Raw genomic sequence first — 15,397 nt, 5'->3', positions numbered from 1 at the left:
AACATAATGCTGCAAAAGCACAGCGAGGCCAAAACCTAAAGGGTTTTGCAAAAACATTTAAAGTAATGAGGGCTGACCCAAGATGCAAGTGCCATCAGTATAAAATCTGGTGCATATGAAGGAAACAAAGAAGCCAAGATTTTCAAAAAATAGCACCCCATCAGAAGGTTGTGGGCTCAAGTCCCACCAAAGACATGTACACAATGTCTAGACGACACTCTCAGTGCAGCACTAAGTGCTACGCTACATGTAGGGACATGTTCAGCACAGCTTTGTGGGCCAAAAGGCCTGAATTATGCTGTAATTGTTCTATGTTCTATAACTGGGGTTGCCACCTTTCTGATAATTTGTTGAACAAGGAAACCCCCAGCCCCACCTAAGATGTATATACAAGGGCCCATGCTTCATTCTGAAGATGAGAAAGCAAGTTACCCGACTGTCCTGGCTAATATTTAAACACTCAGCCAAAATCACAAGAAGATGAACTCGTTACCATCACATTTTTATTTGAGGGAGCATGCTGTGCATAAATTGGCTTAGTAATTTCCTACAATGGAAGAGGTACTACACTACAAAGTACTTTGCTGGCTTTTAGACCAGCCTGAGTTGCGAATGGCACTACACAAATGTACTCTTCTTGTTACAGCACCATGCTGGTGTTACCGTGGAAGATCCAATGACCAATATAAAACTCTGTGTTCTCCAGGATATAAAAGCAAAAAAAAGTTGACAAGTTAAAATGTGTAAGTCAGAACAGAAGGTGGGTGGTGGGAGTGGGGACGGTGGGAGGTGGAAATGTAATATACAAACCAGAACACCCTTTTTAGCAATGAATAAGCAATTACACCCACAATATGTTAGAGCATCATCAACAATTTGCATAAATACATCAATTTCTTCAGTGTAGTGCATTGAGAGTTGTGACATAGGACAGCAACACTCAAAGGTCATACTTGTTTGCACATTTAAGCAAGTTTGGTTGGAAGCAGGCTTTAATCTAGTTGGTATGTTGAGTTAAATGAATGGGCTGAAAGTAATCTCTGACTTTAAAACCACCAATACAATTCATCCTGCTTCAAAAATCATTACAATTCTGAGTGATCCAAAATAAATCCTTGCGATAGCTTGAGACATTATAAATGTAACACACTCACGAGGAACGGATGACTTTAGACTGGAGCTCTCAGCAACTGGGGATTTCCTCTCTTCATTTCTGGCTCTGTTGATGATTTATCAACAGGGATTGACTGCTATGAATATTCATCAACATGATTATCACTGCATCATGCAAACACAAACTCACAGAATGGTTACAGCACAGAAGGAGTTCATTCTGCCTGTTGAGTCAGTACCAGCTCGATGAAAGAGCAATTGAGCAAGTCCCAACCCATGACCTTTCTCCATGGTTTGGCAATTTCTATCCTTTCAGATATTTACCCAGCTCCTTCTACAGCTGAATCTGCTCCACTAACGCCCCTGAAAGGGTACTACAATCAAAGTTGAGTTTATTGTCATAAGCACAAGTCCATGTGTGCACAGGTGCAATGTAAAACTTACTTGCAGCAGCATCACAGGCACATCGCATCATACAGAATGTAACAACTCGGTGTATAAAACCTTTATCATGTCATTTTCGGTTCTTTTGTCAATCGTCTTCATTCCTTGCCCCTAGTTGTTGACCCCTCCACCAATGGAAACCATTTCTCACTATCTACACCTTTCATAATTTTAAATGCCTCTTAGATTTCCTCTCAACCTTCTTTGTTCCAAGGAGAACTCCAGCTTCTCCTGTCTAGCCACATAATTGAAGTCCATCATCCCTGTAATAAGTTCAGTAAATCTCTTCTGCGCCCCTTCCAAAGCCTTTATATACTCCCTCAAGTGCAGCACACAGAACTCGACACTAGCTATGACTGAACCAGTGGTCAAAGACTCTTCCTTGCCAACCACTTTCTCAAGCTAGCCTGCCACTTTCAACAATCTAGGCATATAGACCCCAGATCGCTCTGATCCCTTTTAGAATGTGCACTCTAGTGTCTATCACCTCCTCACATTCTTCCTTCAAAATATAACAACTTCACATTTTCCTCAGCAATGAGAGTTACACAGCAGGTACTGCCAATGCCTCACTCCAGAGACCCGGCTCAATTCTGACCTCAGGTGCTGTCCGCATGGAGTTTGCAAGTTCTCCCTGAGATTACATAGGTTTCCCCCAGGTACCTGGGTTTCCTCCCACATCCCAGAGATGTTGCAGTAGGTTCACTCGTTACTACAAATTACCCCTTGGCGTAGGTAGGTAATAGGAGAATCGGGATGGAGTTCATGGACCTTCAAGAGAAAATTAAATGGAGGAAATTGATTAATGGGACTGCTGAGAGCCAGCATAGACTTGATGGGTTGTAAGGCCTCCACCTGTGTCATAAGAAAGTATGAGAAAACATTAGTGCAGATGAAGGGTCTCAACCCAAAATGTCAACTGTCCACTTCCCTCCACAGATGCTGCCTGACCCGCTGAGTTCCTTCAGCATTTTGTTTTTTGCTCCAGATTCCAGCATCTGCAGTCTCTTGTGTCTCCATTTCATCTGCCTCCCAATCTACCCACCCTATCAGCCCGTCTATATCTACCTGAAATCCATCATTATCCTCAGTACAGTTCATTATACTTCAACATTTTCTGTCATCTGCAAATTTGGAAATTGCACATTGTACACCCAAGTCCAAATAATTGATATATATTAAAAAATATATAGGAACTAGGAACTCCATCGTGCGCTTCCCTCCTGTCCGTGAAACAACCTCTCTTTTCTTGTCTTTCTATTAATGACCCAATTTTTTTGAATACATGCAGCCTTCAATCTTGATGACATGCCCTTGATTTGGCATCTCATCAATGCTTTTTGGAAATCCATATTCAACTTCATTTCCCTCATCAACCCTCTCTGCTACTTTATCAAACACCTAGAGTTAGTTTGACATGATTTGCCTTTGATGAGTCCATGCTGGCTTCTAATCAATCCATTCTTGTCCAGGTGACCATTCATGTCCCTGATTATTGGCTCTAGAACTCTCTCCACCATCAAGGTTAAACTGACTGGTCTGCAGTCACGTGGTTTATCCATATTCCCTTTTTTTGAGCAAGGGTGTAACATTTACATTTTTCTGCTCCTTACCCACCAAACCGGAATCTTTTTTTTATATAGATGTTTGGGATATTTTGACCAGGGCCACTATACTTTATTCCCTTACTTCCTCCTGCAACCCCAGATCCCATCTGGATCAGGTGGTCTAGCCACTTGAAGAGCAGCTCACCTTTCTAGTAGCTCCTCTTTCAATTTTTAGCCCATCTAGAATCTCAACGACTTCCTCCTTCACTAAGCTTTTCCCTTCTTGGTGAAAACTGATGTAAATGGCGTGCTTTGTTCCACACTAAATCCTCTGCTTCCAGGAGTAAATTCTTTTTTTTAATATCTAACTCAATCCACTCTCATCATACAACACTTTCCTCTTCACACACCTGCAGAATATTTTTGCATTGCCTTTTATGTTTTTACCCAGTCATTACCTGGACTTTTTTGTTTCCTTCTAAACTTCCCACCTGAACATCCTGTAATCAGCCTGGTTTCTACCTGTGCTAACAACCTGACATCTGTCTTTTCTGCTCTGTTTTACTCTCTAATTTTTTGGGGGTCACCTGTGAGCACTAGCTTTCACTCCCCCACCTTCTTCCAAATGGGAATATGCCTAAACTTTGGGTAAAGGCTTCCTGTTGCAGTTTTACCTGCCAAGCTTCAATTCCAACGTACTCAAGCCGGATCTGCCTGTCCAATTAAAACTAACTCTCTTCCCAACTTCTACTTTGACCCTAGAGTGGTCTCTAGGTTTGGCCAATCTATTGCTCAACTGTCCATTCATACAGATCAATTCATTACACAGTGTATTGAGGTAGTACAAGGTAAAACAATAACAGAATGCAGAATAAAGTGTAACAGCTACAGAGAAAGTGCAGTTCAGGTCGACAATAAGGTGTAAGGTCATAATGAGGTAGATTGTAAGGTCAAGAGTCCATCTTATCGTACAATAAACAATCTGCTAGAGGAACTCGACAACTCCTCTCACCCCACAGATGATACTCGCTGAGGTCCACCAGCAGATTCATTGATGCTGCAGATTCCAATACCTGCAGTCTTTTGTCATCTAGCTCCATCTACCCCCTTTCCTTGCTCTCTCCTCATCTATCTCTACCTATTTCCCACCAGCGGCTAACTCCCAGCTCCACCCCTCACCCCCAGCCCCCTCCTCACCTGGCTCCACCTATCGCCTGCCATGACCGCAAGAAACTGCAGAGAGCTGTGGGCACAACCCAGCACATCACGAAACCAGCCTCCCCTCCAAGGACTCAGTGGTGTCTACACTTCTCACTGTCTCAGTAAAGCAGCCAGCATAATCAAAGACCCCCTTCCACCCCGGACATACTCTCTTCTCCCCCCTCCCATAAGGCAGAAGATACAAAAGCCTAAAAGCACATACCACCAGGTTCAAGGACAACTTCTATCCCACTGTTATAAGACTATTGAAGCGTCCCCTAGTACGATAAAATGGACTCTTGACCTTACAATCTACCTCATTATGACCTTACACCTTATTGTCGACCTGAACTGCACTTTCTCTGTAGCTGTTACACTTTATTCTGCATTCTGTTATTGTTTTACCTTGTACTACCTCAATACACTGTGTAATGAATTGATCTGTATGAACAATATACAAGACAAGTCTTTCACTGTACCTCGGTAGGTGACATAATAAACTAATTTACCAGCCCATCTCACCCCTCCCCCTACCTCTTTATACTCACTATCTTCCCTCACTACTCTTGATGCTGAGTCTCGAACTGAAACAGCGACTATCCCTTTCCCTCTACAGATGCTGCCTGCTCCACTGAGTTCCTCTAGCAGTTTGTTTTTTGCCCTATCGTCTCCTTATGTGACTCATCATTTACCTGTTATTTGATTATCTCTGCTAAAACAGCTTGGGACATTCAGCAAGTTAAAAGAGCTGTATCAATGGATATTTCTGTAGGAAAATGCAGCACCCAATTGCACATGGCAAGCTCCCACAATCTGTCCCTTTCATAATGTTCTTTTTGAAATAAATAACTTGGACTTTAAAAAACAGAGACTTGCAGGATGGTCTTACAAGTGAAAATTCTGGTTCAGGTGCGACTGGAGATGTATGGGACAGGGGTAGAGGTTGGAAAGAGCTCAGTATTCTTTCCCCAAACACTAGCCTCTTTTCAGGGGTGGGGAAGGGTTGAGGCAAAGGATTCAAGGAGATGAAAGGAATTTTGTAGAAAATACAAAAAAGCTTTCTGCTCCCTTGGTGGTGGTGTTGCTTGGGGCATGCTTGGAGCAATGCGTTGATTTGCCTGGTAAACAGGAGAAACCAGGAATGGCTCTTTTCAGCTGCAAATTTTATTGCTGGCATTTCTGAAACAGAATGGTTGCTTTAAAGCAGCTAAGGATTGCTCGTTAATGTTAATGTCAACAATTCTACACCACTGATAGCACAATGGAAAAGGAATGCAGGTGTTTAGTACAACCTCCCCCCCCCCTCTCTCAAATCAATTAACTATAGGAAATGGATATAGGTGCTGATTACAAAAAGATAAAGTCAAACATCAAGTCTACAAAGAAATGGCAACAATGAGATAATCCTCCAAAAGCTCACTGACATTTGTGGCTTGAACAGGGATCAGGGAGTCTTTTTCATTCAATCTAAAAGCAGTAACCAAGTTGGTGACCATTTATCATGGGCCGAAGGGCCAGTACTGTACTATTCTATCATCAGCCACCAGCTGCTGGAATGCTCCTCAGTACAGAGAGATGCACAGCTAACTGTTGCGGTTCACCCCCAACAGTTGATAACAGAGGGCTCTGTGATCCATGGACAGTTACTCAGACAGGCATCAGTTGTGTTGGAAGACCATCAACTTAGTGAGAGGCCTTGGTCTGTCTGACGGAGGAACTATCCATGTCTGGAGACTGAAGACCCTGGAATCTGGAGCAATAAACCATCTGCTGGAGGAACTCAGCGGGTCGGGCAGCATCTGTGGGAGGAAAGGAATTCAGTCCTGACCTATCGTACTACGGGACCATTCAATAGTTTTAAAACAGCAGGATTGAGCCTGCTGGTACATGCTTTCAGGCTTTTGTATTTTCTGCCCAATGGGAGGGGGGGAAAAGAGAGAATATCCGGGGTGGGTGGGGTCTTTGATTATGCTGGCTGTTTTACCGAAGCAGTGAGAAGTGTAGACAGAGTCCACAAAGGGGAGGCTGGTTTCCATGATGTGGGTGTCCACAACTTTCTACAGTTTCTCGCAATGTAATATGATAACTGAGGGGTTAATCTTGGTTAGGGAATGCAGACAACCTTCATACAATGTACAAGAAGGTATAACTTATGTGGTGCTATTCAAAAAGTACACTTATCAGCAGTCAATATGTAAAATATTATCTGTGTATGCATTTACTGCATGTGCAATTAATTCAATTGAATTTTTTCTGTGAAATAAAGTATCTTTTTTTAATAACAAAGATAGCAGTTGCTCTCGCTATATCACAAGTGTTGCTTTTGCCAAAAAGGAGTAATTTTGCATTTATGTAAATGGTTGCAGTAGCATTGTAATTAAACTACTGGACAAGCAACCCAGATGCAAGAGTTCAAGTCCCAGGCCAGCCAAGCCATTCAAATAATTAACCAAATTTTGAAATGAGTAATTTTAATCAGCAATGATGACCATGAAATTACTGAATTATTGTAATAACACAAATAGGGAATGAAATCTGCCAGCCTTAACAGTCTAACTCATTGGTGAGCCTGGAATCAATGTGCAAATATTATCGTAAATATTAACAATAGATAACTTTGGCAGAGTTCATCTCTATGCTTGTGGTGGATGACAACACTGTCTCCTTTGGACAAACGTGTCCAACCTGCAAGCAGGCTGCACTCTAGTTTGAGTCTAATGGTTGTGGGTTCAAATCCTGCTTCAGATAGACATTAAACCCTAGGCCACACCTCTCCACCGGTAGATGCAAAATAACCCATTACTTTGAAGCTGAGCAGGAGAATTTCTTGCAGCTTCCTAGTCAACATTCTTCCCTCAACCAACACTCCAAAACAGGTTTTCTGATCATTATTGCATTACTGTTTGTGGAAGCTTACTGCAAACAAATTGGCTGCTGTGTTTCCTACATTACAAGAGTACCTACACTTCAAAAATATTTCAATGTTGCATAGGGCTTTGGAAAGCCCTGAAGTTGTGAAAATTGGTTTGGAAATGCAAGCCCATTTTAGGTAGTCTAGAGTATTTATTTAAATTAAAACATAATGACAAGGGCAGTTTCTGGGAGTTTGCTGTGCACGTCAGCAGCCACAATTTCTGCATCAAAGCACAGGGTATATTTCAAAAGTAACTCATCGGTTGGGACATCCCGAGGGCACAGAGCCATCTGTTAATGTAAACTTTCTTTCAAGCCAGTCAAAAAATTGTGGGGGAATTCTTCTTTTGAAACATTTGTGCTATGCATTTTAAAATTTAATGACATCTGTGCCTGGTTGGCAATACAATTAAACACAGCACCTCCCGTACAAAACTTCAGAAAGGCTTCCCATCCAGATATTATCTGATGACCCCACATTGCACATCCTGTGAGAACAGGATTAAAGGTCAGTAACAACCTCTGTCAGTGAATAGGGCAGGAGACCACTGCAAAGCAGGGCTTGATGCAAAGCAGGTATCCCTCTCACTTTGCTCAGTAATACCCTAACTCTAATCTCAAGAACAGCTACCTTCCTTCATCCATTCATTTCTTGAACCAACCGGCAAAACCTTCATCACTACAGTTTAGCAACACTATGACCACTTTGCACTAAAATGGACTTTGTCTTTTTTGTTCTAATTGTGTTCTTTCTTGTAAAAATTGTGTATAATTTATCATTTATGTTTTTCTTGTGAATGCTGTTTATCTGATGCTATGTACCCATGATGCTGCTGCAATTAAGTTTTTCCATTGAACCTGTGCATATGACAATAAACTTGACTTTCACAAAATGCAGTAGTCCTACAACCCAGTGTGATTGTGCCAATTTTAACACCAGTCCTCTTACAATTTCTGAGTGAGATCACTGTTTTAGTAACCATGTGAGAAATTTCCAGGCAGCTTTGTGCTAAAAATCAATGGCCAATAGGCTAATGACATTTTTTTTTAATTTTTCAACAGATATACTTACAGTCAACAAAGACCAGAGGTCTTCATCTCATCAATCTAATCAGCTTCGATACTAGGTCCAAGTAATGAACTATTTGTTAATCTCATCCACAATACCACCCTGTCTCTCATGCAGTATTTCTGTGCTCTTTTCAGGTCTCAATAGTATAAAAAAAGAATACAGAGGCACTGGAGAAGGTGTAAAACTGTGTAAGGATGCCACCAGACTGAAATGTTACAGCTATTCAGAATGAATGAATGAAGTTGTAGGTCTTTCCTTGAAAAATCGTGCTGGAGGCGTTGTGAAAGTGGCCATCAAATTATGAAGGGCTTGCAACAGGTTGAACAAGGAGAAGATGTTTCCACTTACTGCAGAGATGAAAATTACAGGCCCTAAATTTAAGTGAAACAGAAATTCTGTCATGGGCTCTTTACCAGAGAGAGGCAAGAATATGGAATTAGCTTCCACAGGGAGTGGTTGAGCAGAGATCTTTCAGGGCAATATGGATAAATAGATGAGGAAGAAGGAAGGGAAGGAGATGGTGATGGGAGGAGATGAAAAAAAGTGGCAGGAGTTCATGTGAAGCACACGTATCAGTGTAGGGTGCTGACCCAAAACATCGACCATCCCTCTGCCTCTGCAGATGCTGCCTGATCCGCTGAGTTCCTCCAGCAGTTTGTTTTTTGGGCTGAATGGCCTGTGTTTTTGCTGCTCGATGCTTTATTTAAACTTTTTAGTGCAACTTACTCAATGAACACAACTGCAACTTGTCATACGCTGATTTGCAAAGCACATCAAATAAACTCACTTTGATGAAAGAGCAAAATAAAATCCCTGCTTAAAATCCAGGTTAAGTTTTAGGTGACAAAAAACTTAAAGTAAGAAGCAGCACACCTTTGACACCACTCCCTCAGTGCAATCATAGTACAATATAGTGTTGGTGTAAATTTTACCGTTGTCATTCAGTCCTTCTCTTAAAATGTTCTTTGTGGAATTTTAGTAGTTACTTTTAATGTTTTAGATTTAAATCACAGATAAGCATCCAATAAGCATATTAGCAATTTATTTTAATTTTGTATGGTATACAAGATGCCTTGCTTTATTTGTCACAGAGGAATAGAGCAAATAAAGCAAGCATTCAATGTTGAGAAACTTTAAGCAAAGCTATTAACTTATGTAGCCAAGTGGAGGATCCTTCAAATGCTTGATGGAGTTCAGGTAGGAAGTTCGACATATTAACCCACAATGAATGTTATCAAATCTGCAACCTACCATCAAGAAGCAACCTGCAAGTCACCAGAGCAACAAAATATGAATATATATCACACAAATTCCACTAGGAAATTAACAGGAAAACAAATATGTTGCACTTGATGGATATCAATGTATCATATCACTAATCAACAATGTATCTCAATCCAAATTCAATAAACATCAACTAGACATGAAGACCAGGGTGCTCAATAAACTTTGTGGAAAACCTTTCAAAATTGTGTTTGGAAGAAAAGTTCACAAAATCTAGCATCATTCAGGCTCTTGTATTCACTGATTATAAGGCAAAATGGGGAGCATGTTTTTACTCCACAAATTACAAGGATTAGGAATGAATTGCTTCAAAGGATGCTGGAATGAAATTCAATTGGAACTTTCACAGTTTGATAAATACTTTAAAAGAAGTTTGCAGGTCACGTGGAAAGAGCATGGAAGTGAACTAACTGGAGAGATCTTTCATAGAGTTAGTACGGGCACGATGGACCAAAGAGCTTCCTCCTGTGCTGCAAGATTCTACTGATTCCAAATAGCTCCTCTTGCAAAACACATTGCACACAAGGAGCTATTCTCTTTTCCAGACAATGCCAAGTTCTTGCAGAACGCACTTGTGTTTTAGATTAAACAAAGGATGAAACTAAGAGTTGGAGCAGTCAAAATTTAATCACTACAGGTCTTTGCGCATAATTCTGAAAATGCATTTGAAAGCTAATAAGAGAGAGGGCATCACAGACAGTAGACTCCAAATAATTAATCAAGCTTTTAACACCTTGCCATATGCCTAGCTGTGCTGGACAACAGTTACCGTCACTTCATTAACTGTCTCTGTTTAGCTTGTTTGTCTTAATATCTTCAACCTTGTTGAAATGCAACTCATTTAGAACAGATATAAACTGCTAATTAAAAGCAGATGCCATTTATTACTCAAGCTCAGACATACTGGAACTCTGACTCAGTCCTAAACTTTCTGCCAACTTCACACCACATTGGAACAAGTAGTGACCTGCATCACTGCAGCCTTATGTAGTCTTTCAAGAACTGCACTGACAAAACATGCAAATAACAAGTCGTACCTCTTCTTGCTGGCCACATTCCCAAGGGTCTGCAAGATATAGAAACTGGTTCATGCTCTGCAGCAGAAGCACTGCATCTCCATCTGTTAGTTTGAATTGTAGCCCACAACAAAACAAAATCAAATGAATTTGACTTCCAAACACTACTGAAATTATGTTTGTTTTGAGTGATCTCATTATTTTTGTAAACTCTTCAGTGCATTACCATTACCACTCGCTCTGTTTCTATTCAAAATTAGTATCCTAGACTTAAAAATAAGGCTTGCATTACTATAGCACCTTTCGCAGCCAATGTAATTATGTAGTGCAGGAGAGGTGGCAGCCAATTTCTGCACAGCAAGCTCCCAAAGCAATAAAGTGATAATGACCAGATAATCTGTTTCAGTGATGCAAGTCGAGAGATAAACATTGGCCCAGAACACTGACAGGAACTCCAGTTCTCCTCTTAGAAACCAATTCTTGCACCAACTGGGGCACAACTGCACACACAGATAACAAAACTCCTGATTCACTGCTCCAGGACAAGGACTACTTTCTCACTTACACTCTGGTTTTTACAGTTTCAAGCTGCCCCAGGTAACAATTCCACTGATAGCAAGATTTCACAAGCAAAAGAGACTACGAATGCAGTGGCCTAAGAAATGTCTTACATTTGCTGAAGTTTTCTTGACACTGGAACAAATAGAGCTTTAAAAGCATGAGCTGGCTCCCACTTGTCATTTCAATTTAAAGCAGAGCTGTTGGGGGTGAAGGGTGGGGGTGTGGTGAGTGATGTGGCTGAATAAATGTAGAAATTAAGACAATGTCTATGTTGACTGAAAGGTGCCATCCCAATCCTAATTTGGGCTGCTTCCCCATTTGCAGCCATGTCAGAAATGGGACTTTCCCCAAATATTGCTGGACAAGGGAAATTAGAATGATATCTGGCTGGTTGTCTGCCATAGTTATGTCTTGGGGGTGAGCTTCACTCAATTAGGTCATGCTCTGGCCTGGATCAGAGGGTTGTGGGTTCCAGTTACATGAAAAAAGACTTGAGCCTAAAAAGCGACACTGACACTTTGCTGCACTGATGAGCGAACAGCACACTGTCAGAGCCTCCATCATTTGCATGAGGTGTTAAACTGAGGCCCCACCTGCTTTGTCAAGTGGAAGTAAGACATCCCCGAGCACTGTTATGAAGAACTGCGTGGAAGCTCCTGCAATTTCCTGTCCAATATTTAGGCCTCAAGCAATGTTACTGAAATATATTATCTTATCATTATAACATCACTGATGGAGAGAGTGTGCTGTGCACAAACTGGCTGCCATGTTTCCTACATCACAGCAAAAAGTCAAAAAGTATTTCAACAGCTGTAGAAGAGTTGGTGACAATCTGAAAAGTGTGCAAAAGATACCATATTAATGTGCATTTTCTAAATCCAAACAATAATGTTGGTTTTCAGAAGTTATAGATGGAAAATTTCAAAAGTACTTGCTCCGTACTTCCAGTCTTGTCTGGATGCTTGCTGTTAAAAAGAAATTTTTACTAATTTCATCAGCTTTCTATTACATATGTCTACAATGCTTCCAAATTTCACACTTAGTACTAAGTGACCCTATCTGACACATCTCAAGCCCCATCAGAGGCTAAGCAAGGACACAGAGATGCATGCTGGTATTAACCAGTTCAGCAGAAGTTAGTTCTGCAGTAGGGAAGTGTTGAAACACATGAAGCAATAAATTAATAATAGAAGATGCCTGAAATCTCAACACTGCCACCACAGAGTAGCCTACAGTAATAAAAGATGTGTCCAAAGAATAGTCAACAGCTTGCAGATCTTAGAGATCATTCTTGCCCGTGTCTATGCTGGCCCTTTGGAAGAACTCTCACATTAACTCACATTCCAATTTCCCCTGCCTATTCCTTATAGCAAACAATTTCTTTGAAAAGATTTATCCAATTCCCTTTTGAAACTTTCAATCAAATCTGCTTCATTGCTCTTTCAGGCAACACATTACAGATCACAACTTGGTGCGGAAGTCACTAAAGTCCCTCTGGTTCTTTTAACAATCACCTTAAATATGTAACTGTCAGTTTCTCATTTAATTTGATCAAAACTCTTGCTATAAATGCACTGCCAACATCAGGTGGCTTGCAGACCTTCCACTGCAACACTGTGACATGTCTCGACCAGAGTTTACAACTATATTTGTTCTAATTAATATTTTGTGCTTGACACTTTGGAAGAATAAGTCGTCAACAGTAAAAGTACAGTGTAACTGCATTTTGGGAATCAGGGTGTTAAACAGTTTGATGCTTATGGTTTTTGTCCTTTGATCTGCACTCATTAGGGAGCAAGATGGAAACTTACTGGTCCAAACAAGATGTGGAAGCTATAAATTTCAAGATGAAAGATTTTTGAGGAAATTAGTCATCAATCCAACAGGCAGAGAACCTGCCTACTGTCTGCGCCACTATTCCGTCCAGTTTAGGACACGGCATCCTTAGGGGAAATCAGATTGGTGCGGGGCTGAAGTGTGGAAAGATGAGGTTCATGGGGTTGGTGGGGGTGGGGAGAGACAGGAAAATAAGCCATGATGAGAAGTTACGGTTAACGATTACATTTTGTCTGCAATAACATTTCAACAAATAACAAGGAGGAGCCTTGGGCCACTGAGGCAGGTTTAAAAATTGCTTAGCAAGAGAAGAAAGGGTAAAGAGGACTCTGGATAGACAGCAGCATGTTATTTTGGACAGTGCAGACTTTGTGCTTCACCCTGCTACACTTTATAGTCCCAAAACCACAATGTTAGTAGTCACATCTGGAGAGCCAGCTCTGCGGAAGGGTGTTCAGTTTAAGACAGTCTTTTGGTGTTCTTGATGTTTATAGTGACAGAAGAGGAAAAAAAATCTTTTCTTTCAGTTCCTATATACCGTGGGTGTAGAAATTAAGGGATTGGACTAGGAATCCAGAGTCTGAACTAATAATCCAGACATTAGAGTTCAAATCCTACCAAAGTGTGTGGGGAATTTAAATTCAGTTAATTAAATCATCTGGAATTAAACCATCTCACTAATAACATTATCAGATTGTCATAAAAATACATCTGGGTTCACTAACATCCTTCAAGAAAGGAAATCCACTGCCCTTACTATCTGCCAACTTCTTCAAGAGGCGGCACCTCACGAAGGTGGCATCTATCATTAAGGACCTTCACCATCCAGGACATGCCCTCTTCTCATTACTACTATTGGAGAGGAGGTACAGGAGCTTGAAGATCCAAACTGAATGATTCAAGAACAGCTTCTTCTCCTCCACCTTCAGATTTCTGAATGATCCATGAATCCACGACGACTACCTCCTTATTCCTTTTTTTGCACTATTTATCTATTTTTGTAATTTATAGTAATTCTATGTCTTTGCACTGTACTGCTGTCGCAAAACAACAAATTTCATGTCATATGTCAGCAATAATAAACCTGATTCTCTCTCTTCGGCTGTCCCTCCAGGGTCAAGGATAACTTGGTTCTACCCCAATTCTGTGGTGCCTGATGAGGCCAATGTGGGACCCACTGACTCTGCCAAAGGCAAGGTAGGAGACACTTGGTGAGGCAGATGTGGGTGTTGCACTCCTTCTGTTGTTTTCACTGGGCTTCCTCATGCTCTTGAAAGAACTCGAGATTCTCAGTGGTTTGGAACAAAAGGACTCAGCACAATACATCACTGGCAGATCCCTCCCCACCATTGGTAGTATCTAGCAGGCAACATCCATCATCAAAGATCTCCACCATCTGGGCCGTGCCAACTTCTCGTAGCTACCATCAGGCAGGAGGTACAGAAGCTTGAAGTCCCACACCACCAGGTTCAGGAACAGCTACTTCCCTTCAACCATTCGGTTTTTGAACCAACCTGCACAATCCTAATCACTACCTCAGTACAGCAACACTATGACCACTTTGCACTATAATGAACTTTGTTTTTTTGCTCTAATTGTGTTCTTTCTTGTATAATTTATGCTTTTCTTGTGAATGTTGTGTATCTGATGCTATGTGCCTGTGATGCTGCTGCAAGTAAGTTTCTCATTGCATCTGTGCACACATGTACTTGTGCTTATGACAATAGGACAATAAACTCGACTTTGACTTAGAAGATGTCTAAGTCGAAGATGTCTGAATCTTGGCCCAGTGGGAGCAGAACCTGGTCTCGCTTGACCAGTCCCAAAGACCAGGCTCTGTTGCATATATCAGTGTGTACACAGATGAAGACACTGCCAATGCACGCACACACACACACAGTCCCACAGATGGGGTCAGGCACATATATCCTCACCCACTGCTCCTCCTTTCCTGTCCAGCCCAAAACTCTCTTACCCTCAGTCCTCCACACCCCAAACCTCCGCTCTTTCAGTACCCCCAAACCCTAACCTTCTCCCATCTTCTCAGCACACCATCCTTACTCCTCACCCCCGAGTCTCTCTTGGATCCCACCACTCCTTCCTGTCATGCTACAGGTAGCCCTTCCTCTCTATCTTGGTTTCTCCACTTAAATAATTACCCATTTCTAAAGTGAACAGCTTCTTACATCACTCCCACTCTCGCCCCCCCCCCCCCCCGCCACCCCCATCTGCCTATCTCACCCTCACCTGGATCCACCTATCACCTGCCAGCTCTTGCTCCACCCCCTCCCTCCACCTTTTTTATACAGGCTATCTCCCCCTCTTTCTTTCCAGTCCCGATGAAGGGTCTCGACCTGAAATGTCGACTGTCCATTTCCCTCCATAGATGCTGCCTGACCTGCTGAGTTCCT

The 15,397-nt window shown here is 41.6% G+C and overlaps 1 protein-coding gene across 2 annotated transcripts in view; it reads right to left on the bottom strand.

The window, feature by feature from the left end:
- pcca (propionyl-CoA carboxylase subunit alpha) overlaps window positions 1–15,397 on the bottom strand; it is a 314,348-nt gene that overhangs the window by 199,691 nt on the left and 99,260 nt on the right. The gene's annotated exons all lie outside the window — the stretch shown is intronic.

This window comes from Pristis pectinata, chromosome 11 (genome assembly GCF_009764475.1).
Source record: "Pristis pectinata isolate sPriPec2 chromosome 11, sPriPec2.1.pri, whole genome shotgun sequence".
NCBI lineage: Eukaryota > Metazoa > Chordata > Chondrichthyes > Rhinopristiformes > Pristidae > Pristis > Pristis pectinata.
The sequence above is the reverse complement of the archived record's forward strand: the minus strand, read 5'-3'. Positions and strand labels throughout refer to the sequence as shown.